This window comes from Rhinolophus sinicus, chromosome 3 (genome assembly GCF_057876585.1).
Source record: "Rhinolophus sinicus isolate RSI-liver-muscle chromosome 3, RSI-T2T, whole genome shotgun sequence".
In the NCBI taxonomy this organism is placed as follows: Eukaryota; Metazoa; Chordata; class Mammalia; order Chiroptera; family Rhinolophidae; genus Rhinolophus; species Rhinolophus sinicus.
Genome location: NC_142503.1, coordinates 64,880,203 through 64,906,967, shown reverse-complemented (window position 1 = coordinate 64,906,967; position 26,765 = coordinate 64,880,203). Strand labels below are relative to the sequence as shown.

Sequence of the window (26,765 nt, the reverse complement as noted above, 5' to 3'; positions counted from 1 at the left end):
ATATCTATGTAACTTTAAATTTTATTTTATTTTGTATTGAGGAAAGCTATAAATGAATGCTTTGATCTTTTCTGGCTGTTACCAATCCCTGTTTTACTGCTGCTAACAGTGAAGGCTGATGCTACATATTAGGTTATAACAAACAGTGTGTTACATAAAAAGGAACTGAGGCTATTATTTTGAACCTGAACTAGGAGACTGTATTTGCAGTAACACCAAATCAACAACAATGAGACATTTCTTTAGGATTTTCCTCTATAGCTTGAAACCTAAAACTAAAAACATCTATTCTTTCAACCCCCTAAAAATATACCCAATTAAATACAGGTTGATAGGTATCAGCCAACCTCCTAAAGTAAAGGTATGTTATCCTCTGGATAATGTCTGAATAGGAAAAAGAAAAAAAATATGTACCAGAGGGTAAGGGGGGGAGAGGGGTGGTAGACGAGGGTAAAGGGGATCAAATATATGGTGATGGAAGGAGAACAGACTCTGGGTGGTGAACACACAATGGGATTTATAGATGATGTAATACAGAATTGTACACCTGAAATCTATCTAACTTTACTAACAATTGTCACCCCCAATAAACTTTAATTTAAAAAAATGGGAAAAAAAATGTGTGTGTGTGAGAGAGAGAGAGAGAGAGAGAGAGAGAGAGTGTGTGTGTGTGTGTGTGTGTGTGTGTGTGTGTGTGTGTTTAAAATAGAATAGATTACATCATAAGGCTGTTAACCTATTCGGTAAGGGAATGGAGAAAAACATAAGAAGAAAAAAATCTAAGAGAAGAAAGAAGGGGAAAAGGAGGAGAAGGAGAGAGAGAAGGAAAAGAAGAGGAGAAAAATAATCTATTTTCTGATACACTCCATCCCCTCACTCATTCTTCAACACTTTATAATCTGATTCTGCTCAGAAGAATACAGAATATTCTCTGCATCACATAAACAACCTTATTCAGTAGCCTGTTTTCAGTCCTTAGCCTACTCGAACCATCAGCAGCATGTAACTTGTTTACTTTCTCTATTTCTTAAAACTGTCCCTTGGTTTCCAAGACAATTCTTTTTCCATAGCTTTTTTTCCTTGTGTCTTCTTCCTTTCTATTCACCTTAAATGATCATGTCACCCAGAAAGGATGAAACTATTTATAAGAAATTTAACTGAGTCCCAGGACAAAACTCAAGAGTATTTTTAGAAATATAGAAATACATAACACAAACTAAAATCATAATGTCTGTCATCTAATCAAATATTACTAGGCAGGCAAAGAAGCAGTAAAGTACAAGCCATAAAGAAAAGAAAAATCAATCATCAGAACCAGCCCAGAAATAACACAAATGATAGATTTTAGAGACACGGACATTAAAAGAGTAAACATCACTCTATTCCATACATAAGAAACAAAAGGGAAAATTGAGCATGTTATGTTCGGTTTGTCAAAGACATACCACAACCCAAATCAAACTTCTAGATGTGAAAATTATATATTCCTGATGAAAAATTCACTGGGTAGGACTAATACTAGATTAGATATTGTACAAGAAAGGATTAATAAACCTGAAGACACAGCAACAGAATCTATCCAAAATGAAACACAAAGAGAAAAAATGCTGGAAAAGGATATATGACTAGACTATCAGCGAGCTGAGAGGCAACTTCGAGTAACCTAAGATACAGAGGGTGCCAAAAAAATGTATACATGTTTTAAGAAAGGGAAAAACTGTATTAACATGGTGATACTCAATATATACCGATAACAAGAGATGAATACAAGTCATTTGTATACATTTTTTGCCCCTCTCCCCCATATGTGTAATTAGGAATGTAAAGGAGAAGAGAGAGGGGGAGGACACGCAAAAGTTTTTGAAGAAATAAAGTCTGAAATTTTACTAAACTTGAAGAAAACAATAAACTCAGATTCAGGAGCTCAACAAATCCCATCCAGAAGAAACGTGAAGAAACTACCTCCAAGCATATCATAATCAATTTGCTTAAAACTGATGATAAAGAGAATATCTTTAAAGCAGCCAGAGTATAAATTTATAAATAATAATAATAATAATAATAATAATAATAATAATAAGTTATCTTTCTTGTGGTCATGCTTCCTTTGAAAACAATCTATGTTCCTCTTTCTATAGTCCCTCCAATTAGGACCAATATTTTATTTTTAAACTAAATGTTTGTTTACCTATATCATTCAAAGCAGGAGTGGGAGTATGATGAGGCAAGAGAAGCTCCTATGGCATAAAATTTAAGAAGGCACTTGCCTGACCCTGAGAAAGAGTGTCTCTTTAAGCTTTGAACCAAGCAGCCTCTCTTGCCTCCCTAGTTCTGAACTTGTTCTGCAGCAACCATCAGAGGACCGCTCTTTTTTTTTTTTCGTTTTTTAAGGAGGCCACAGCTCACAGTGGCCCATGCAGGGATTGAACTGGCAACTTTGGTGTTATTAGCACCACGCTCTAACCAACTGAGCTAACCGGCCACCCCCAGAAGACCCCTCTTAATGAGTTTTACTGACAAATTTTAGAGCCTCATAAGGAACTAATTATTCTTGGAGATTCACTTGTATCCTAGAATCTATGTTTTCCAGGAAACATGTAATGTTCACTTCACTTACCACGAACAAACCTAAATTCAGCACTTTTTAAGTGTCAAGCACTGTTGAATCCCCTGAGGATTCAGTGTAAGATCCTTACTTTAAAAAGTTGGTGTCTAGCAAGGAAAGTTATCAAGTGAACACTTACAATAATAAAAATGGTAAGTATTAAAGGGAAATGTGGACGAGGTGCTATGTGAGCACTGGAAAGACAGGGCCTAACACTGAATATTGGGCAGAGAGTTAGGGGAAAGGCTTTCCAGGGAGAATGTTCCCTCCATGGTAGGGGACGAAAACGCATGACTACAGGTCAAATATTAGAAAAAGTGACAGCACATGTACAAGTGGCAACACTGCACGCCAGGGTGCAGGGAGAAGGGGAGCATGGTCCAAAAGCCGCCACCACTCAACTGTTAATTGTTACTACATGGGAAGCAGGTTCGCTATGGTCAAATATTCCAACTTTCCAGAGGTTACCAATCTGAATTTTTGTGTGAAAATTCTCAACTGTTAATGTTTGCCATTAATTCACTTTTAAAAAACACCAAGCAGGCCAAACAAAATATGTCTGTAGGCCAGATTCAGCATACCAACTGGCTATTTAACATCTCTACCTTATAGTTCTCTCTAACTCCTGTACTAGAAATTTAGGAATTCAGGATCCAAGGATTCAGATTAATACAACTTCTCAAAACTACTGAGATACTTGATTATATTTTCCTTAACCCTTGCCTTCCCGGGTTGAAGATTTTCTTGATGCACATGCAAAGAAATCTTCATGCCCCCCTATATGACTTTCCCTTATTATTTCTTGTGGCTCTTAAGAAGCATTAAACTAGAAGGGCCTCCAATCTTTAACTAGACTAAAAGGGCAAAGATATAAACACTATTAGAACATCCCATCAGAATTGCGTACGTGGATGATATAAAAGTCCAAATGCACAAAATAGTCCAGTTTTAAGATCCACATTCTATTAATAAGAGATTAAAAGTCCTTTTAAAAACAATACTCTCGAAAGCAAATGAAACTTTGAAGGATTATGATTATGCAAACACAAGGACAAAAAGAAAAGTGGCCAAAGAGCTCAGTTATTCAAGAGCTGATAAGTGATGCTTTAGTTTTTCTTCCGACTACTTAGCTTTCATTCACAAGAAAAATAAACAGATGGGATATTTATAAAATAAAGAAACACCAAGTTATCCTAAAACTAAGGATATCATTTAGTACATTGCAAACTTGGGATACTACATTGGAATGAAAAGAGTTATATATTAAATCTTACATTTTCATGATTAATTTTCCCTATTACTCAAAATTCATCTACGTATAGTACTTGGTCACAATCCAGTAAGAATGAAAATATTGACCTTGAAAAGGTTTGGGGAAAGTAAACTAAATACAGATTAAAAACTAAACATATTCAAAATCAAATTATTAATAATTTATCACAAATAGTTTGAACAGACCAATTTGTGAATAACCTAAAATTAGCGAGCACGCTCAATCTTTATTCAATCCAGTGTATCAGATTTCAAGATAGTTTTAGAAACAGATATAATATAACCAACTTGGTTCTCTATATAATAGAATAAAAGAAATCCTAAAAACAAACTACTTTTCTTTATAGATCTAGGGTAGGTGAAAACTCAAGAAAGTGAGAAAAATTTTCTGAGTCATCAAACCACAGAACCCTGATGATAAAACAAAAATTTAGCCATGTGTTCTGGAAAAACAGAATAAAATCTAAATGTTATCAGAATATTTTCTACTTTCAGTGATATGTGGAAGGGTGGGGAAGCATTCGGAAATCTTTGATGATACATCTGTCTTTCCCAAAAGACTACAAGTTCCTTAAAGGCAGAAGCCATGTCTGTTTTATTCATCACAGAATATCCAGCACCTAGCACATGGTAAGACACAAGTATTTTAATTAATGAATGAAAGAAGTAAGTATAATATATTGTGTGTTCCCTAATAATTATACTGTAAACTTTGCTAAATATTTTGTAAAATATGCTCATAGAATAGGATTTCTGATTAATTAAATAATACTGTTAATAGAGAAGTTCCGTTTCAATTAGAGACAGCTTTAAAAAAAAAAAAAAAAAAACATGGACTTCAAATTCAAGCTGACTTGAGTATAATTTCTAGATCTGCCATTCAGAATTACTTAACTTCTCTAAGTTTCAGTTTCTTCGTCTATAAAATGGGAGTAATACTGTCTACCTCAATAAAGATGGCAAAAGGACAAACAGAAAGAATATGTGAAGTACATGGCATAGCATTTGGTTAAAAGTGGTAGTTATTATCATTTTGAAGAAACAATAACTTTTGTTTTAGAAAACTAAACCATAAAAACCATCCCAGAGTTTTAGGGTGTTTTTTTATTCATTCCAGTCAGGCTTCACAATCTTTTAGAGTTCTTAGTTTGAATTGATAATAACATTTCCAACAAAATGACAGTAGGAATGGCAATTAGCAAAAAACTAACAGCTAGAATTGCAGATAAAGATCCTTCTAACGCACTGAACTGCTATGCACCAGGCATCTGCATAACAAGCATAAGAAACAGATAAAAACTCCATAAGGAGTTTATATTTGTTGGGGGTTGGGTAGAGGGGGACATGGTACAGACAAGAAATAATAAACATTATAAATATGTATTATATGGTATGCCAGCAAGTGATAAGTGCTTTTAAAAAAGAGAGAGCAGACTACTTGTCTACAGGGTAGGTGGGGATGAGATTATAATTTCAAACTGGGTGGTCAAAGTAGGTCTCACTGGGAAGAGGACACTTAGAGAAATACTGGAAGGAGGTGAGGAACTTGACTATGTGGACATCATTCTAAAACCAGATGTGTATTCAATAATTTTCTTAATTTGTGTATTATTATCTAATTATTCTAATTAATTATCTAATTATTAATCCTCTTTTTAATCATATCAATTTTTTCTTACTGTTTCTTAGTTGAAAAATCCCTTTCAGGTAATTGGTAAGAAACAATGATCAAAAACAAAAACTCAAAAACAATACTGTCATTTAGTAAACACTCCATAAACATATTTTAAATAAATATGTTTTAAGAAGCAAATTAAACCAGTTTGTTTAGATTTCAGAAATGACCCTGTACTCAATTTAAATGGTTTTTTATAATAATGCATTAAATAGTGCTGTCTCCCTAAAATCACTTAAAAATGTGACCAATATTATTTAGCATAAGATACAAATGTAGCTATTATTCTAAGCAGACCAGCAGACTTGCAGTTCTTGTGGAGGAAGATAACGATAAATTATACAAGTTTCTATAGAAAAGCATAATAAAAAGAGCTGATAAATAAGAATCTTGGGAATAATTATACAGATTTTCAGTACTAAGATCTCTATGTGTGCTCCTTAAAGGAGAAATTACACAACCAGACCAACTAAATAAAATCTCAAGACAAATAGAGAAATGATAAAAACCATACAAGATTAGAAATGTTTAACAGAAAAATGAATTATATAATAGAGCTATGAACTCTCTAACAGTTCTGAAAAATGTTCAAGCTGAATTATAAAATAAATGTTCAAATACATATTTTAATATCCTCCCCAGCACATTTCAGTATTTCCCTGAACCAATTTTATGTACATGTAATTTATGTTTCTGTGTCAAACACCTGCATGTTATAAATATATTAGCACAAAAACCTATTTTGAGGATTTTATTAAATCAGAAGTATGTAGTAGTGTGCTTTCATTCAGTTTAAGAAGTTAATACAAGAGTTGTTGGCTAGTTATGGTACAAAACTGAGCCAGGAAAAACATTCATTTATTTATATACTGTAGCACCTGAAAATGTTTCATTTACACTGGGCCTAGAACCACAAAATTTATCAAATAAATTTGCAGACTCTCTCATCCAAGTAAAAGCAACATTTCCAAGGACACTGTAAAATTCTGATTAATTAAAAAAACAAAAGCACTACATACTTGTATCTGAAAACCAAAAACAGGAAAAAAAAGTATTCTGTAAATAATGAAAAATGTATAAAAGATTTTGTAAAATAAAGTATCTATATAGAAATTGGGGAAATAATGATTCTAAGAATATTTTATGCAAAAAAAATCAAGATTGTGATTTTTAAAACAAGTTTGTATTATTATAACAGACATATAGATGGACCTGAAGTTTTCTACTTTCAAATTATTATTTATTTCTAATACTTACAATCAGCCTTTTAATATAACATGAAAAAATTATGTCATCTGAATATTCAAATCAATCGGCCAGCACCGACAAGAATGAAGCCTAGATAAAAATTCCCATCCCTGTACTGCTCCTGGCATACAGTCAGTAAAGGTCAGGACTGCTGCTAAGCATCCTCAGTATACAGGGCAGCACCCCCACATAAAAGGATTATCCAGACCAAAATGTCAATAGTGCCCAGGTTGAGACAGCTTGCTATACAAATAGATGCCTTTAAGGCCTTCTCCCTGAGTCAATCAGCTATGAGCAGGATGGCGGATCAAACGGGACAAAGGATAGCAATCTCGATGAAGAATCCCTCAGGAAAGGGCTCTGTATGAAAAGACAACATGATTGGCCTAGTATGTTGAGAAAACACAGAGCACCTTCTTTTGGGCCAGCACCCAACTGCTTCTCACATCTGTGTCCCACCTCTCCGGGACCTCTACTTGGCTGAAAATTCATATGTTCAAATCCTCCACGTGTCTTTCTTTGTCACTTTTTATTATGCAAAATCCATACATACACAAAATAGAATAGCATAATGTAGCCATCACCCAACTTTAACATCATTCTGTCATTTTTTGTCTTGCCATTTTCATCTTTGTGTCTACCACTCTTTGTTTTGCTAGGGTATTTTAAAGCAAATCTCAGATAACGTATTATTTCACCAATTAATATTTCAGTTTCTCCATTTATATTTACCCTGAGGAAAGATATTCAGGATGAACTAGATATAATGAACCTGGTAAGTGGGCAACAACAGAATGAGATTAATTAGATAAAATGAGGAGGGAATGGGAGGGACAGGAGCAGACATCCCAGGTCTAGACACGAAGTAGAGCAAGCCCACCATGATTACGCAAAGTGAGCCAAGGGCTACACACCAAAAGATGATGAAAGCAAAGGTGTTTATGGTAGCTTCAGTCAGACACAGATCCAATAGTTCAGACCTGTATATAGAATAAGGCACCAGTGACATGATATCACACAGATGCCAGCAATAAACCAAGTGTCTACATCAGGAATGCTAATAACTCCCAAAGCTCTGGCCAACTCTAAAATTTGATAGACTCCTGGAGTGCTCTGATAAGGATTCCAGCACTCCAAGGAGAAGAGAAAGAATCCAAGATGGGTAGGGAATAGAAAAACGGTAGCACCTATGCCACAGAGTTGTCATTTCTTCTCTGGGAGCTAAAGTGCTTAATAATAAAACCTAGAGAGGAAACAAAACATCCAAGGAACAGGCAGGCATTACCTGAGACTCCATGAAGCCAGAAGAAGGAAGTCAAAGGCAGTGTGCATCCTACTGCAGAGCCACGTGAAAAGCCGGTCTGCTCCTTGCCAGCCTGTCTATTCTCTACCAAATGTGGGTGGCCCTGCTCAGACAAAAACTATCAACAACACCATGGGAGCTGCATGACTTGCAATTGTGCTATGACTACGTCAAAAAAGTAAGAAGCTAATATTCCAGCTGTGTACTCATGGGAAGGATTTAAAACTACTGGTTTAAATCAAAGACTCTCAACTCATAAACATGCAGTCCAAAGGAAAGAACACTTACTCTGGCTGATCATATCACACCTTGCTGAAGATATCTCAGGGATTCCCACATTACTCGAAACTAGCGTCCAAAATCCTAATACAACCTGACCTGGCCCTCACCTACTTTTCCTCCTCCGATGGCACAGTATTTGGTCTACACACTGGCCTTCTTTCAGTTTCTTTTCATTTCTCAGATAAGAATCATTGTGCACTTGTGCCCCAGGCATTGTGTTAAACACTTTACATATACATTTCATTAAACCTTATCCAAACCTTACAGGATAGAACCAGTTATCATCTCCACAAGAGAACTTAAGTGCCTTGTCATAGAAGCACCAAGCACAGAGCCTAAAAAAAGAGGTTTCACTACATGTACTTCAAATAAAGCCTTCTGCAATAAAACCTTGCCAAAAATGTAAGAAACGTGTTTTTAGATCAAAAGCAAACACCAGTCTCGAGTTATTTGGTATATTTTTAAAAATTAAGTTAGCTATAGAAATACAATAATGCCCCCATTTAACTAGGCCACACCACTGACCTTTCTAATCTTGTACTTGAAGCTTTTGTTTGTTTGTTTGTTTGTTTGTTTGTTTGTTTGTTTGTTTTTAAAGAGGCTGAAAGGCCTATCATGAAATCCATGGATTTATATGACAGGGCAAGCAGAGTTACATATAGACTCCTATAATAAACCTTATCATGGTAAATTTTATGTGGATACAATCGTCAGTGAGAAGTGAAAGCTAGGAAACACTGGTAGCGGCTGCAGAGGCTCAGCAGGATGGTAACTGGCTTTTGCTTCTCTTTCCAGCAGGATAGGACCAGGACAGGACAATCCAACAGGCCACTCCAGCTGCCTCTTCGGAATGAGACCTCGGTTCCCGTGCAGGACGGCCTCCTTTCTCCTCCTAGAGAGCCCAAGAAGAGGCTGAAGCTGAGATGGTGCCTGGGAAGCTGAAGGTGAAAATCGTGCCTGGGCGCCATTTGCCAGTGATGGACCGAGCTAGTGACCTGCCTGATGCCTTCATGGAGGTAACATTTGGTAATACCACCTTTAAAACAGATGTATATCTCAAGTCCCTCAACCCTCAGTGGAACTCAGAATGGTTTAAATTTGAGGTGAACGATGAAGATTTACAAGACGAACCTCTACAGATCACCGTTCTTGACCATGATGCTTACAGTGCAAACGATGCCATTGGTAAAGTGTACATCGATATTGATCCTTTACAGTGAAGCTGCAACAGTCATCTCAGGACGGTTTCCAATTGATGATACCATACACGGTATCCGTGGGGAAATCAATGTAGTTGTCAAAGTAGACCTCTTCAATGACTTAAAGCGATTTCGGCAGTCATCATGTGGAGCCAAACTCTTTTGCAGTGATGCACTGTATCTGAAGAGAAGCCTGTGCTGCCTGCATATCAGCGGGTTGTCAGTGGTCAGCAACAAAGGACTTGGACTTTCTTAATTACTGAATACAAATCTCTCATTCTCAGACTTCATTCAAATGGACTGTCTAAAACCAGACAATACAGATGTGGAACCATTTGTGGTGAATGGACATGTGTGTCCTGCCGAAGTCTCCAGTGGCCTTAAAAAGCATAATTATTGGACACCAACTTACGGAGAAGCTTGCAGCACTCATCTAATGCAGGATTTAACCTTGTACCAATAGGTCAACATCTATGAAAAACAAGCTCAAAAACAATTTTCACATATTTGTCTTACTGCTTTCACAGAGATTAATATTTTATTGCCTATTAAATTTTTATTTCATAAGTTAGAACAAGTTATATTTGTGAAATATGTAAAAGATATGACTATATTAAACTTTGTGGGAAAAAAAAAAAAGAAGTAAAAGCTAGTACACAATTTAGAAAGAATACGCCAGATCTTGTCTTGTTTTTTGTTCTTCTACAGTCTGAAGGGATTCAATTTTAATCAATGACAACACAACATACTCAACTATGTATCAACCCATTACAGTGTAGTTCAATATTTGAGATTCAAATTCAGGAAAGTCAAGCATTGTACAAATATTTCCATTCCAAATAACTGAAACAAAAGCTCTGATACAGATCTATGCTTCAATCATTTTAAAAATTCTATATTATCCTTATGATACTGGCTAACGAGGTGTTACCGTATAATATAATGACCAGCCACCTATTAAAATACTCGAACTATACTTGTTTTAAGAACTGAGAATTCATTTCCCTAAATATAGGGTATGAATTTATTGTGGTAATGGAGAAACATATGAAGTATATATCTGTGCTTGAATGTGTATGTGTAAATTAAAACAGTAAGCATGAACAACTTATAGCTGTTTTATAAGCCTCAGGATAATTCTTGTAAATTTTAGATTCATTTATTCAGTAGAACAAAATATACTGACTTTCTTTTCTCTGTGCTATTTCCAAACTCTCTTTATCCTAATATATGTATGCATGTATGTTTTTAATATTTATGATGTTTTTCTGATTACCAAAATAATAACATGTATTTTTTTTGTACATACTTTTGAAAATGCAGAAAAGGGCGAAGAAAAATTTTATATACCACAACGTAAAAATGATCACTTCGGTTAAAATGTTGGTACATGTTCTTCCAGGCTACGTCTTTATTCTCTTTTACAAAACTATGAAAATAGTTTTCTTATAAGCCATCCTGTAACATCATACGTCTAAGCTTCATATCACTTTTGGATTTGATGTCTGCCAACAGTTTGTTTCTCACTCAGTATACCATTCATATTAAGTACAGCTCTCTGAATTTTCTTTTGACAACACTAAATTCCAAGACTTTTAGAAACTCTGTGCCAGGAAGCAGGGACAAACACCAAATACTTATTTTTTATTATACCACAAAACCCCTTACCAATTAGAAGTAATTCCATATCCCCCCTCCCCATCCTCTGGCAACCACTAATCTACATTTTGTTTCTATGGATTTGCATATTTTGGACATTTCTCATAAATGGGATCATACAATATGTGGCATTTTATGTCTGTATAATTTGGTATAATGATTTCAAGGTTCATCTATGTTGTAGCAGGTATCAATACTTCATTCACTTTTAATGACAAAATATTCCATACTATGGATACACCAAATTTTGTTTATCCAGTCATCAGTTGATAAACATTTGGACTCTATCCACCTTTCAGCTATTATGAGAAATGCTACTCTAAATGTTAAGGTAAAAGTTTTGATGAAATCCAATTTACATATTTTTCTCCTTTCACACTTGTGCTTTTGGTGTCACACCTAAGGAACAATTACCTAATCTAAGTTCTCAAAGAATTATGCCTATGGTTTCAACTAAGAATTTTACAGTTTGAAATCTTACATCTAGGTCTTTGATCCATTTTGAGCTAGTTTTTGTACATGATACGGGGTAGGTATCTAACTTTTTTTTTTTTTTTTTTTTGGCATATAGGTATCTAGTTGTCCTAGCACATTTCTCAATTCTATTCCATCGATATATATGTCTATCTTTATGCCAGTCCCACGCTGTTTTGATTCCTGTTGTTTTGAGGTCAGTTTTGAAATGAAGAAGTTTCTGTGCTCCAACTTGGTTGTTTTTCAAGATTACTTGGGATTCTGGGTACCTTGCTTTTCCATATGAATTTTAAGATCAGCTTGTCAATTTCAGCAAAAAAGGCGTCTGGGATGTTGAAAGAGATTGCATTGAATCTGTAGATCAATTTGTATAGGATTTTCACCTTAACAACAGTAAGTTTTGCAATCCATATATTTCTATTTATTTAGGTCTGTTTTTCTTTTCATTTTTCAATGATGTTTTGTAGTTTTCAGTGTACAAGTCTCACACTTCTTTTATTAAGTATATTCCTAAGTATGTTACCTCTTTTCATATTGTAAATAGAATTGTCTTAATTCATTTTTGGATTATTTATTGCTAGTGAATAGATATAGAATAATTTTGCTTATTGATCTTATATACCACAACCTTACTGAACTCATTTATTAGTGCTGGCAATTTGTGTGTGTGTGTGTTCATTCCTTAGAATTTTCCATCTAGAAGATCATGTCATCTGTGAAGACAGATAGTTTTAGTTCTTCCTTTCTAATCTGGATGCCTTATATTTATCTTGTCTAATTGTCCTAACTTAATCTTTCAGTACAATGTTGAATGCAAATAGAGTGGACATCTCTGTCTTGTTTCTAATCTTAGGAGTAAAACTATCAGTCTTTCACAATTAAGTGAGACGTTAGCCTGAGATTTTTTCATAGATGCCCCTTATTGGAGTGAGGAAGTTCCCTGTATTCCTAGTATGTTGAGTGTTTTTATCATGAAAAGGTGTTGGATTTTTTTCATATGTTCTTTCTGTATCTTTTGAGATGATCATAGGGTTTTATCATTATTCTATTTGTACGGTCTATCACATTGATTGTTTTTTGTATACAGACTCTACCTTGCATTCCTAGGATAAACTCCACTTAATCATAGTGTTTAATCCTTTCTATGTTTGCTGGATTCAGTTTGTTAATATTTTGTTGAGGAATTTTCAACTACATTAGCAGAGATATTGGCCTGTAATTTTCTTGTAATGTCTTTATCTGGTTTTGGTATCAATGTCATACCAGCTTCATAGTATGATCTGGGAAGCTTCCCTCCTCTTCTAGCTTTTGTAAAAGCAGAGTAACTTAAAAACAATAAACATAGGATTTTATGTAGTCTTTTATTATTCAGATTTTGAGTGGGGAAAATAAAAAAGCAATTATAGAAAGGATTTGCAGGAGCATAGACTTCTGCTTTTAACTGATGGGATTGAAAACAAGTCTCTCCAAAATGTGCCACTTTGACATGCAACTATTTTGAGCTGAAGAAAATAAAAAACCAAAACACTCCAGAATAGCTTTTTACCTCCCCCTTAACTGCCTAAAAGATTTAGATAGGGAGCCTGTACCAGGAAGAGAGCTGTTACCAAAGATAACTTATTTTTACATCAGAAAGACTTCTCTGCATGTCATGACAAACACTTGTTTACCATACATTCGCTCTTCCATTTCCCTGTGATTGTCTTCCTCCCTTTGAAGTTCCAGAACACTACCTCCTTCTCCTTAGCTCAGGAAAGCATATAAGCCTCAATTACCTGACTGTCTGAGAGCTTCATATCTTTGGGATTCCGTATGTACAAAATTAAAGTCTGTTTTTCTCCTGTTAATCTGTCTCATGTCAATTTAATTATTGGGGCAGCCAAAGAACCTAGAAGGGGAGAAGGGAAAAGTTTTTCTCCCCTACATGGCCATGGTACAATAACTAGTATTGGACTTACCCTCTGCTATAAACAATTACAAAATTGGACAAAATATATAACTTACTACTTTTATAAATTGGACAGCCAGTAGTACAAAAGAGAAACATATCAGTTATGTCCCAGGGGTACATTGTGGAGGAGCTCAAATAGAAAGTATCAGTCTCACTGAGCTGACAAGGCAAAGATAGAGGTTGGGGTATTGAGGCAATTGAAATTTATGGGGCAGGGAGTTGCGGTGAGGGAGTGACATAGAAGTGAGCATAGGAATTCCCTTCAGTGTTTTGGCCAAGGCCAGAAGCATGCATTTCAAACTGGGACTCCATGAGGCCTAGCAGACAGTAACTACTAAGAGTTGAATGGGAAAAAAGTGAGAGAGAATTTGTACAAAGCTAGGAAGTGTTGTGGTCTGGCAAAATGCAATGGAAAGATCTTGCTGAGCTCCTCAGGTACTCATTTGCAACTCTCAAAAGAGTATTCCCTAACAGTTAGAATCACAACCTAAAAGAAGAGATAAACCCTAAGGACCACGGACAAATCCAAAATACACCCACACTAACAAGTAATTCTGACAGAACAAAAGGATCTTATAGTAATTTAACTACCTGCCAGAAAAAAGAAACTCAACACCCAAAGGAAGACAATATAATACAGAACCCCTACAACCTACCATCACAATGTCCAGTATAAAATAAAAACCTACATTTGAAAAAAGACATAAAACCTGACACATATCAAGAAAAAAAGAAGTCAACAGAAAAATGTCCCAAAATGTCCCAGATGTTGGAAGCAGCAGGAAATACTTCAGAGAGGCTGTTATAAATATGTTCAAATACTTCAGGAAAAAGTAGACATGAATAAATATATGGGGAAGGTCTGCAGAGAAATGGAAACTATTTTTAAAAGATTCAACTGGAAGTTCTAGGTAGATAGACAAACAAGACAGACACACACACATTTATAATGTTTAAGTTGGTAAGGTAACTGTAATAATAAACATTTTAATATATTTCTGAATTATTATTAATGGTAAAATTTTTAAAGATTGAGCCAGAGTCAAAAATGATGAAAGATTCAGATTAGTAAGCTGATGTTTCAGTGCAAGTTAAGTAAGAAAGGTCATTATTCAAAAGACATTTTAAAACCTAATAAACTAGTATAGCAATATAATATCCATAAATAAAAAACACTTCATCAAAATTAAATTTCAAATGCCAGCTATTTAAATTCAATGGGTAAAAATTGTTGAAATGTTAACCATATATTTGTGATACAGATTCTTCATCAGAGATATGAAAAATGGTGGTAGAGACTTCAATTTTGTATTATTTGGTATATTTAAATATCAAGAGGAAAGAAAAATATGGACTTATAGCTTTTTCCTAATTAAACTGTGGCTTAGGACATATATATGCGTTATCATATATACCTAGATATAAGGCTACTCTTAATATAAAATGATCTCCTATTTTCTCAGTGGCAAATCCAATTAAAGGGTTTTTCCCCCCAAAATGAATATATAAACTTTTATATACGTAGATGGAATTACCACATGCCTGTTAATAATATTAAATTTATTAATTTTGTTTATACTTAAATCACATATCACATAAGAATACATAGTAACCTAGAAATATTGCTTTGTTCCATTTAGTTTGATGAAACAATTTTATTCAAATTCTTCACTTGTATCTTCAACATCTGAATCTCGTTCCTCACCATTACAAGAGCCATTCAAACCATGAGGAATTTTCAAAATAGGTGGCTGAGAAATGGACAGACAATTCATCTTTATCAAGACTATAAAGGATTTTGTTGATGGAGAGTATGAAAGTATTTGTAGAGAGGATTCCTATGAAGAAAGCTGTAATTCTGATGCATTCCAGAGTGAGTGTGGGTGACTCTTCACTTCAATCACATGCCTAGAGAGAAGGACTTCAAAAACAAAAAATAAAAACCAATTGGAAAACCTCTCACGTATTCCCTGTAGTTGGAGGACACAGTCATCTATTAAATGACTTGCTTCTAAGAAACTAAAGAAGCAGAATGGACAGGGTTGCATCTGGAAAGTAATTACACTCCCCTTCAATGGCTGACCAAAATGTGTGAATCTTGAAGACAAAATATGGAACACGCAGTAGGTATATTGGTCTGGGATCATTCAAACCAGGGTCCTACCCAGAAAGACTACCTGGCTTCCTGTTGTATTCTGTCAACGAGATCACTCAAAAGAGACTATAGGACAGGAAGAGGGGGAAAGAACATGCTCTTTCTTGAATGTTTCTTACTTCTGTCAGCTTCACTCAAAAATGACACTACCTCCAGCAGAATCAGTTAGTAGCCAATAGCTGTTGCCCCTCCCCAGAGTTCTCAGCCCAGAACCCATATTCCTGAAGTACCAGCACTAATCAAGCCATGACCCATCCTCAGAGATCTGTGTCATAACTCAGGATCCCTTATCCAAGCCTCTAAGATTCAAAACCACCAACCTCTTCCCTTTTGTATCCTGAATTTAAAGGGGTATCTGTTCCCTAATACCTGGTTAAGAATTCTATTTATACAATTCTCTGTTAAAACAATTGGTATGTTTCCTGTTTCTTGACTTTATTCTGACTGATTCACCTTATAACTTTCACTGTCTTAATGAAACCTACTGTATAGCCCATGAACATTACATTGTACAATTTATTCTGAAGCTCATGCTCAACCAGGTGGTGACCACAAAGAGACCCACCTGGCATCACACAGGTGTCTACTGACGCTTCGCACTCAGTCATTTCCTGTAAATGAGCAAAGTTCTTTACCTCCTTTGAGGGATGCCCAACCAAACTCTAGAAGCATAGGATAACTTCAATACAACCCTCCCCTTTTGATTTTTACCAGTAGACCCCTCCAGCCAGCCTTTTGATGTAAGACTCCTAGGAGTGAGGTAGTTACCAGTCCATATATCCCCTAAATCCCCACTGCCATTTGTGAAGTTCTCTAAAGGGCCTCTTCAAGGCTCCATCACTTAACCTCGGATAGCACCACTCTCCTCTCTGTGGGAAAGGTAGAGGAAGCAACATCATAAAACACTGACATCTCTTCCCCCCCCCCTCCAAAAAAAATGCTCAGTAAAGGCTTCCATCTTTCAATCTTCAATGAGAGCAGAACTGAGTTTAGGAAGCCCCCTTTCCCAACCTTGTACAAATGGGTTAGTGCTTAAGTTTAGAATGTAGATATTTAGTATCTATGAGCCTTGGCCTCTAGAGCCTCCTTTAAAACTCAAAGTCATCAGAAAATTTTCACTTAAAATTCTATCTGCATTAGTTACAGTATGAACTATCTTTTGTAACAAAAGACCCCAAAATACAGTTCGAATAAGGTAGAAGTTTATAGCTCTGTCATGTAACATTCAGAGTGGGCAGGTGAAGCAGAATGGGAAAGTAGCCTGCTCCAAAGGGTCACCCACGGCCCAGAGCCCTTCCATCTTGTTTTTCAGACACCCCCTCAGAGTACTGCCCTCACCGGCATGGTTGAAGCTGGCTTACTACTATGATGGTCAAGGTCCAGCCTACAGGATAATAGAATAAAGTAGAGAGATGTGCATACCCAATTTTTTAAAAGGCAAGACTCAGAAGGTACATTTATAATTTCTACTCACATACCATGGTAAGAACCAATTCAGTTCTATCAGGGCTGATAAATGCAATATCTAGCTCACAGATGCCCGCTGGAGACCAGCAGCTTCTAGCTGAAAGGAAACAAAAAAGAATGGACATTGGGAATAATTAGCAGATTCTGCTGACACTCACTTCATTATGTCCAAAATTAAAAACGAATATTAAAAAAAATTGCTGAAAAAGTAAAACATGAAATGCTATATTCAGAATATACTTTTAAAAATGAAATGGTTTTCTTTAAAAATTTAGCCCTAAAATACCTTAAGCATGAATAAATTATGATCTATCTTGACATTTAAGACTACTATTGAAATCATTGAGATCTAGAGAAATAGTAACAACAATGAAAAAAACAAAAAATATCCTTAGAAGAGCCAGGAGACTCAATGTAATGCCTTCAAACTCTTAATAAACATTATCTCGGAGCCAATAAAATAAAAATAACAATAACAATAGCATAGTTTTCATTTTACTTCACTTTCTTTTATCCACCTATCCTGAGTTAAACAGGTAGAAAAATGCCTAGAGAGGATCCATAAGGAAAAGTCCAAGAAAGGGCATCAGTTTATTCACAAACTACATAATCAATTTCTCCAGCGACTGTAAAGAGAGCACACATTAAGTATTAGAAGACGCCACCTCTAAAATTTATAGAAATAGTGAAAGTTCTAAAAATTACCAGCTGACAGGTTATTTTTGGCTGAACTATACACTGTATAAGCTTTATTCCATACAGGCTTAACATATGTTAGATATGTTCAGAGAAACAAATCACTTCAACATGAGCGAATATTCAGGTGGCAACCACAGATCAATTAAAGCCGACTTCTGACTTTCTTGACAAGAACTCCCTAGTTGATTAATAAGTAAGTTTGGAGTTTCAGCGTATTGGTGATGATAGTAAATCCCAGCACTTTTTTCCAAGCTAATTCCAACGTTTCCAGATGTCCTCTGACTATAGATGGCAGCTTAACAAAGTTGAGAATTCTAAGAGAACTAAACAATCTTAATTCTTGGGAGACCTGTTTAAAAAGGGACACCTGCAGTAATAAAAGTAGAAGCATTTGAACATGTCTTGAGAACAGTGGTTTCCCAAAACTCAGATGAAAGAATCCAGTATATGAACTACTCTGTTCAGGTTGGACTTTCAGCAAGTATGTTGAGGTATTTATAAATTGACCTAAGGAAAAGAAGTTGCTGTATTTGGGGGTCTGGCACATTTGCTGCTTTTCATTAACCATAACTAGAACCCATTTTCACAATTTGGATGTTAGAGAATGTATATTTTTGGGCCATCATACAGTTTTATATAGAAAATAAACGTTTCTTTTTAATAGAGTATTCTTTATAATAAAATTTCAACTGATAAACACAAGTGACTAAATTTACATTTTCATGTTTGTTAATTTATGTCCACAGACATTTTAAAGTACTCTTCAGCTAATAAAACCCTTTCACTTTTGAACACCTCATTTTTAATATTCTCTATTTGACCATTTCCTACAGAAAGTTTAATACCACATTTTATATAAAGTCTATTTTCATGAGAACTCCTTGTGAGCAAATAATATTTTCATGTTAAAGAGTAGCATATTAAGCCATGTTAAAAGGGAAATAATCAGAACGTTTAACCAAGTTTGGAAGTCAGGCAGTAGCTTACACTAAAAAAAGCAGTTCTAACAGAGGGCCAGTTATATACCACATAGTCTGGAGAATATTTTTAAGGCCCAGATTCATTATTCAAAGAAAAAAATCATAAAGCTATGTAAAGTTTAATGTGTGGAAACATTTAAAATTCCAGCATTTGAAAGAATAACTTGGAATAATATGTCAAATGTTCTAATTTGTAACCAAGACAATTATGCATACTATTTTCAGTAACTCAGAAAGCCCCTATTTAAAAATCACTACCAGAATAACAGGTTTATTTCTAACTCTTGTAAACCACAACAACAAAAAGGAAGCAGAGGATTAAAATGGGTATGTTCATCAAAGTAAGGCAATGAAGTCAAAGACAAAAAATCTGAAACAAGTAATTTATCCCTGAATCAAGGTACACAAAAAGAAAACACATCAAAAAAAAAAAAAAAAAAAAAAGGCAACCATGAAGATTCTCAGTTATTTCCCTGTGTAGGTCTAACAGGCAGACAAATAGAATCTTAAAACCAAACGTATCTTAAAGATTGCACCAGCTATTCAGCTCCAAACGCAGACTTCCACACTCCGCTTTCTGATTCTAGGGCTGGGACCTTGTAAACCACATTTCTACTTTGCCAGCTGGCTTGATGTTGGACTCTGCCGAAAAGGAATTCTAGAATAAGGAATAATCAATCCGATCCTTCTGTCTGCTTTCTGTTTGTTTCCTCCAGGCTTCCTGGGTGCGTCATTTTTGTTAGCATTGCCCCAATACTTTCTCAGCCCAGCAGCATTGCCCTTCTCTAACAAAAACCGAATCTACTGTGCAGTTTTTCCAACACTTGCCAAACCGGTCTTATCATGTCCTCCTGCCCCAGAGCTATCAGCACCAACATGGGAAAGCCTCCCCCTCAGACGTCTGGGCCTGTGAGTCCTTTTCTAAGTTTCTAAGTTTTAATTATTTCAACCTCTTATTTTTGTTGTCCCAGCCTTAGTAGTGGTAACTGTGGTACCTTCGTATTCTTCTTTCCCCCTTTCAGTGTTCTAGTTAGCTTTATGCCAAATTCATAATTCTTAATATTAAATTCTGTTTAAATAACTAATATGGTGTCTGTCCCCTGACTGAGCCCAGCCTGACTAATCCCCTATCCACTCGTTACTAAGGGGAAAGATTCCATCAAAATCATGAAGAGGCTTGAGGAGTACAGTTTGAAAGGGCATATCTTATATCACGGTATATTTTTCAAAATGAAAAGCATTATTTTCATAAAACAAATCTTAACCAAATATTCTGTTCCTAGAAATACACAGAAGAGAGTGATTCTCAACCAGTGGAATGGAGGTTATGACGCCTGACATGCGGATTTAAATTAACAAAAGGTTTAGAAACACTAATTCAAGTCCAATCCTTTTATAATATAAAGAACCTAAGATCCATTAGACCTATAAGCTCCCTGAGGTCATGAACTGAGTTTTGCCTACCAAAATGTGTTGTATAGGAAACATTGAAAATAAAAAGAGAAGTCATGAGGATATCCAAGTCAAAAACTAGTTAGTTGCAAAATTAAGCCAATGACCACCTTCTCAGTTGGAGGTCTTATCCTACCTATCTCATTTTTGTGGCAGGGTCCCATTAACACTAAGCTAAAGGCCCCGAAAAACACCAGTGAAGGTGTATTAATAGGGAGTGCTCTTTTGATCAACCCTGGAGGAGAACAGGGAGAGAAGCAGGATTCAGCAAAGCTGAACTGTGACGCAGTACCCAAAGAGGCCTCCGCTGACTCTACAGGGAATTCTGAAGGTAGGATGAGCCTTCGGAGTTATGCTGAGTTGGGGCAAAGAGGTTGAGCCTTTAGCCATCCTTGTCAATCAGTCACTGGATTCAAGCAAACCAGGAAGGAAGTCTGACCTTGGGTGAGGAGGCTCCACTCAGCCTGTGCAACCCAAGCAGGGGCTAGCAGCTGAGCACTTCCTGCTGGCAGCGCTCCCAGTAGCTGGCGGAGGGAGCTGGTGGAGGAAGCCCTTCATTCCTGAAGGGAAATATCTGCACAGCACCTCACAATGCCCTCCACAGTTCAACCCTTGTGCTGCTTGGATCTACTTCTTTAAGTTCTGGAAGCAGCTCCTTCAGGATTCCAGTGAGCCTCTCTTCCTGGGGGAATCTTAGAGGAGGAAGGTAAATGGAAAAACTATAGTCCCCATCACTGCAGCTAGTCTTGAGCTGTAAATGATACTCATCATTACCTTAACTTACTATCCGCTCTAGATACCTCACCCTCAGCTGGCATGCCTGCTAATCTCCAAAATCTGTCTGGCATAATCCAGATCCTCAACCCAAGGTCTCTATGTCCTCTCTTGCCATGTCTCCTTGAAACAACTAATCTAAGAGCAGATAGCAGCCACTGTTTATTGTACAACGGAACTTTGACGGTGTCCCCTGGTGAAAATATCCCTTTGAAAACCAAAACTTCTAAACCATCACAGCCCATAATTGCTGAGATGAAAATTCCACAAGTGGATTATTGAGAATGACAGTAAGCGAAGCCAATACTATTTCCAACCCCTTGATTCTTGGACCTATGTGTTCTACCTATTGAGGACCATATAAAAGTTATTGACCATATAAAAGTTATTAGAGGATGGCGATTCAAACTCACAGGGTATTACCTCTGAGCTGACAATTCAGCAGAGCCTCAAACAGGCTGTTCCTTCAATAGACTTTCCCACGATTTTATCACATCAGCAATTTCTGAACGGTGTGATGTGTGATATGAGCAGGGATCCCATGGTCATATGCATATTGTTGTATCTGCTCAGAAATGCAGTCCCACACTGTTAGAGCAAACACTCTAGAAGCTTTATGATACTGATGCAAGCTGAGGCCCTGCAGACAGAAAAAGCAAACTCATATCTATACCAAGGGTGCCAAAAAAATGTATACAAGTGGACACTTTGGTCAACGTTGCTCAAGCAGTAGTTCGGCGTAACCACTTTGAGTACCTCTTGAAAGTGCAGAAGTCAAATGTGACTTATATTCATGTTTTGTTATCAGTACACATTGAGTACTACAATCTTAATAGTTCTCCTTTCTTAAAATGTATATACATTTTTGGGGCATCCTCTGTATATGTCTATTACTGTCAATATGAATCTCTGGCTTTGGCCTTTCTATCGTAGAAGAGATCCAATGTAGTCAATCTGACACCGAGGGATGGGAACTCAGCACTGGTGTCTGCTGAAGGCACACTAGCCTTGGTAACTTGGAGCTTCCATGTCATCAGGCCCACGCATAGCCTCCTGCATCCCTGCTATCATCACTAACTCATTTGTGTACCACTTATGCCTTCACTGGGATGGTAGGTTGCAATGACAGAGGTTGGCTGTTGTCAATTAAACAAGGTGGCAGTCTACCTGGTTGTTTAGTTCCTTTTCTATGTTAGATATAAGTATGCAATCCAAGTATACTCACACTTCTTGTCCATTCCCATATACCCATTCTCATGCCTCTATCTCAGCATTCCTTGTCAACAGTGTAACAAATTTTCTCCTTCCAGCCCCTTGGCCAACCATGTAAGCTATTCACCTCTGCGCCTGAATCCATGTTATTCTATCCTTGGGCTATTTCTCTCACTACACAAAGTGAAGGACCAAGTGCACTTCCTAAGGCTCTGCCTGTTGGAAGGATCTCCTTTGATCACTTCTCTTTCTAGCCAACTGGGGCAATAGTTCAACCAAAATATCAAAATGACACATCAATGAAGCAAATCTGGACTTTTTTTTCCTTTACTAGTTGACCATAAGAGATCAACCATGGCGGTAAGAGCTGAGGGAGAGGCATTTGGACAACAATAGTGGATGACATGGGGGTCCAGGCTACCTGCTCATGAAGTTTGTTTTGTGCCTTCTGGCCCTGTTTGTGTTCAGTCTTGTGTTCACCTATGAGGGATGCTTGCTGAGCTTGCCCAACCTTATGAGATGATTGATCCAACAGAAGAAAAGTTCATGAAGGACAGTTGTGACTATAATGTCACTTGGTACCTCAATGCCAGGCACTCTGTCTCTCTCAGGGCTCCGCAGTATGCCAGGAGCTGTTTTTTAAAAAGGTATATAATTCTCTGCCATGTTCCAGAACCCCGCAAGTCTGCATTGTGTCCCTAATTGGAACTTGCTATAAATTCCACACATCCATGTATTCCATACTGTCTTTTCCCACCATTGATACCTCTGATACCCAAATGACTGAAACTATAGCCCATGTGCAGTAAAGACTATCACAGTTTTTCTGAGCTTTGGCTAGTATAATATCTTAAACGTAAATATATCATTTTTATTTTCCTTGACTCTAAAGGTTTTTATTTAATCTCCTTCTTCAAATTTTTCCATAATTAATCTAATTTATGGGCTAATAGGGGAGGTTAAAAAGTGGCCAGAATCATTAAAGATAAAGGGCTACAGAAGATTAGAGGGAGAGCTTACTTCCTTTTGGGATTATGATAAATTGAATAATGTCCCACCCACCAAAAGATATCGATGGGTTCTAATCCCTAATATCTATGAATTTACTCTTTATGGGGGGGGGGGAAAGACTTTGCAGATGTGATTAAGGATCTGGATGGGCTCTAAATGCAATTACATGTATTTTTATAAGATAGAGACAGATGGAGAAACACACATAAATGGAGGAGGCAATGTGACTACAGAGGCATAGACTAAAGTGAGGAAACTACAAGCCAAGAAATGCCAGCAGTCACCAAATGTTGGCAGAAGCTGGAAGAAGCAAGAAACAGATTCTCTCTTACAGTATCCAGAGGGAACATGATCCAGAACTGTAAAAGAATATATTTCTATTGTTTGAAGCTTCCAAGTTTGTAATAATTTGTTACAGCAGCCTAGGAAACTCATATAGGGATAATAAAACCTTTATGGAGTACATACTGCATTTCCCCGAAAATAAGACCTAGCCGGACAATCAGCTCTAATGTGTCTTTTGGAGCAAACATTAATATAAGACCTGGGGGCCTGCCTGGTGGCTCAGGCGGTTAGAGCTCCATGCTCCTAACTCCGAAGGCTGCCGGTTCGATTCCCACATGGGCCAGTGGGCTCTCAACCACAAGGTTGCCAGTTCAATTCCTCGACTCCTGCAAGGGATGGTGGGCAGCACCCCCTGCAACTAAGATTGAACATGGCACCTTGAGCTGAGCTGCCGCTGAGCTCCCTGATGGCTCAGTTGGTTGGAGTGCGTCCTCTCAACCACAAGGTTGCCGGTTCGACTCCAACTGGACCTGGAGCTGAGCTGCGCCCTCCAAAACTAAGATTGAAAGGACAACTTGACTTGGAAAAAAGTCCTGGAAGTACACACTGTTCCCCAATAAAGTCCTGTTCCCCTTCCCCAATTAAAAAAAAAAAAATTAAAAAAATATATATTTAAGACCTGGTCTTATTTTACTATAAGACCTGGTATAATGTAATATAATGTAATATAATATAATATAATATAATATAATATAATATAATATAATTAATATAATATCGGGTCTTTTGCTCCAAAAGACACATTAGACCTGATTGTCCGGGTAGGTCTTATTTTTGGGGAAACAGGGTAGCATTTGAAGACTAGTAGGTAGATTTACATATATGGTGATTGGACAAAAGGAAAAAGAAAAGGAGGGAAGGTGAGCATTACAGATGAAGTAAAAAGGAAGTGAGACAGAAAATTAAGAAAGTTGTACAAAACAAAGTAGTTCAATTATGCAGGAGTATATGCTACTTGGAAGTAAGTAACAATACATATTGTTGAAGATCTTGAATACTAACCTAAGAAGTTGGAATTTTAAACTAAGAAATTTAAACTTTAATCTGTAGACAGCCAAGATTCTCTGCAGCTTGTGAGAACAGGGGTGTGTATGTGTGTGCACACGTGTGTGCACCCCAGTGCACGCACAAGGGAATCTGGGAGCAGGAAATAATAATGTAATAAATCCTTTGTATATGTTTCTCATTCTATTCTCTAACTTTTTATTCATCTCCTTCCACCACAAGGTTTACAGGTCAGAAATGAGTTTCCCCGGGACTGAGCAAAAATTCTGGCGTATTCGTTTGATAAATGGTAAATGAAAGAATAAAGAACATTCTGCATTTTGTTTTGTTTCAGTCATTAGGAAGTATGGTATGACAGAGTAGAACAGTACTTGAATCACTTTTACTCTTCAAAGGTATTGTTAGATAAGACAAAAGTCTCAAGGTCTGGGCAGTTCTCACTAAATGCTAGCACAGTATTTTGCAGACACAGCTGTAAAGAGGATGAGCATGACGGGAACCCAACTAGGTTAGTGTAAGCAACTGCAAAGAAAAAAAATCAACATATAATTAACCAAATAATGTAAATAAGCAATGGCTAAGCCACCCTTACAAGAGACAGAGCTTTGCATGTGAATCCCATGTCTCCTTTCCTTGCTGCAAGTAAATGAAACTACCTAACAATAAACATATCTTGTTCTTGAATGGAACACCCCAAGCAGTGAACCCCTTGAATTCAGTAAGCGTCTGGTTAAAATTATTTTATTTTTAATATATATACTAATATTGAACATATAAGAGATTTGGGCTCAGTGTGATAAACCCCAGGGAATACTCCAGAACCAGGACAGCAATTCTAGCCAAATCTAATCCATTAGTGGAGGTTGTCAGGAGCAGAGTTGAAAAGTAAAGTAAGGTCTGTGTCATTAACAGATTAGCAATGTCTACTAAGGTGCTGGACTGGGAGTTGGCAAGCAAACAACATGTGTTTCTCATTCTCCATCACTCCAGAAGTTAGTCATTTAGTTTCTTTAAAAACTTTTCATTTTCATGTCTTATGTGAAGTACAGAAGAAAAGCAAAGCAAAACAAAACAAAAAAACTCCATTTCAATGGAGGTTTCCATTTAGTTGAACATTAATTAAAGATTTACTGCATTCAGGTGAAAAGAGAAACCAAAGGTAGTTAGAGGGGATAGAGGACTGTTCTGCTTTCTGTAGTCTATGATTTCAGAGTAGTACTATTCTGGTTGAAAAGACAGGGCTAATTCAACTGCCTGCCTTCTAACTCCAGTGCATGCTCCATGAAACGGAGTGAAGACAGAGCAACACACTCAGTAGGGCCTTGGAGGGAAGGAAAACCAACACAGAGGTCAATGGAACCTCAGAAGGAAAAAAAAAAAAAGCATAATAATAATGGAACTCTGTAAATACCAAATTCCAAACTTTACACTAGAAGTTTTGAGACTGGACCCGGAGAAAGGCTAAACACCAGTGTCTGAAAATGAGATCAAGTCTGAAGCGGAGCACAATCCCGTGACCATATGTAGCACCCACACCTAACATGGAGGTACCAAAATACCTAATTGCTTTTTACAGTTTTAAAATATAGTTCATGCAACAAGATATAAACACAAACATTATCATACAAGTTTTGTTATCCTCGTTACTGTTGTAGGGAAGGTATAAATAGAAGACGCACCCTCTTTGACGGGGTGCAAGTTGTTTACGGTACAGCTGCAGTGACCATTTTGTCGAGGTAGAGGAGTTCCAGGCCAGCGCGGACTGCTCTCCTAAAGCCTTTAAAACGCGCATAGGCCCTGGATAATTCAACGAGTAAATCAGCTGGCAACCATCAAATTGAGGTTGAAAAAAACACGTCTGCAATTGCGCCGGAGAAGCAATCAACTACAGCCCCGCCCTCCGCACGCCACTCTAAACCCCACCCCTGCCAGGCGCAGGCGCATTCCGGCGTCTCAAGGATCAACTAAAAACCAAGTACTGAGCAGGCGCAGGAGAG

At 36.8% G+C, this 26,765-nt stretch overlaps 1 long non-coding RNA gene across 1 annotated transcript in view; it reads right to left on the bottom strand.

Moving 5' to 3' along the window:
• The window catches only part of LOC109445537 (uncharacterized), a 214,402-nt gene extending 187,754 nt beyond the window's left edge, over positions 1-26,648 (bottom strand). Inside the window, exons 1-2 of the long non-coding RNA XR_016020546.1 lie at positions 26,448-26,648; positions 17,302-17,387 (exon numbers count right to left, since the gene is read on the bottom strand). This is a non-coding gene — a long non-coding RNA (uncharacterized LOC109445537). The remainder of the gene's footprint in view (positions 1-17,301; positions 17,388-26,447) is intronic.
• Positions 26,649-26,765: the final 117 nt, after the last annotated feature.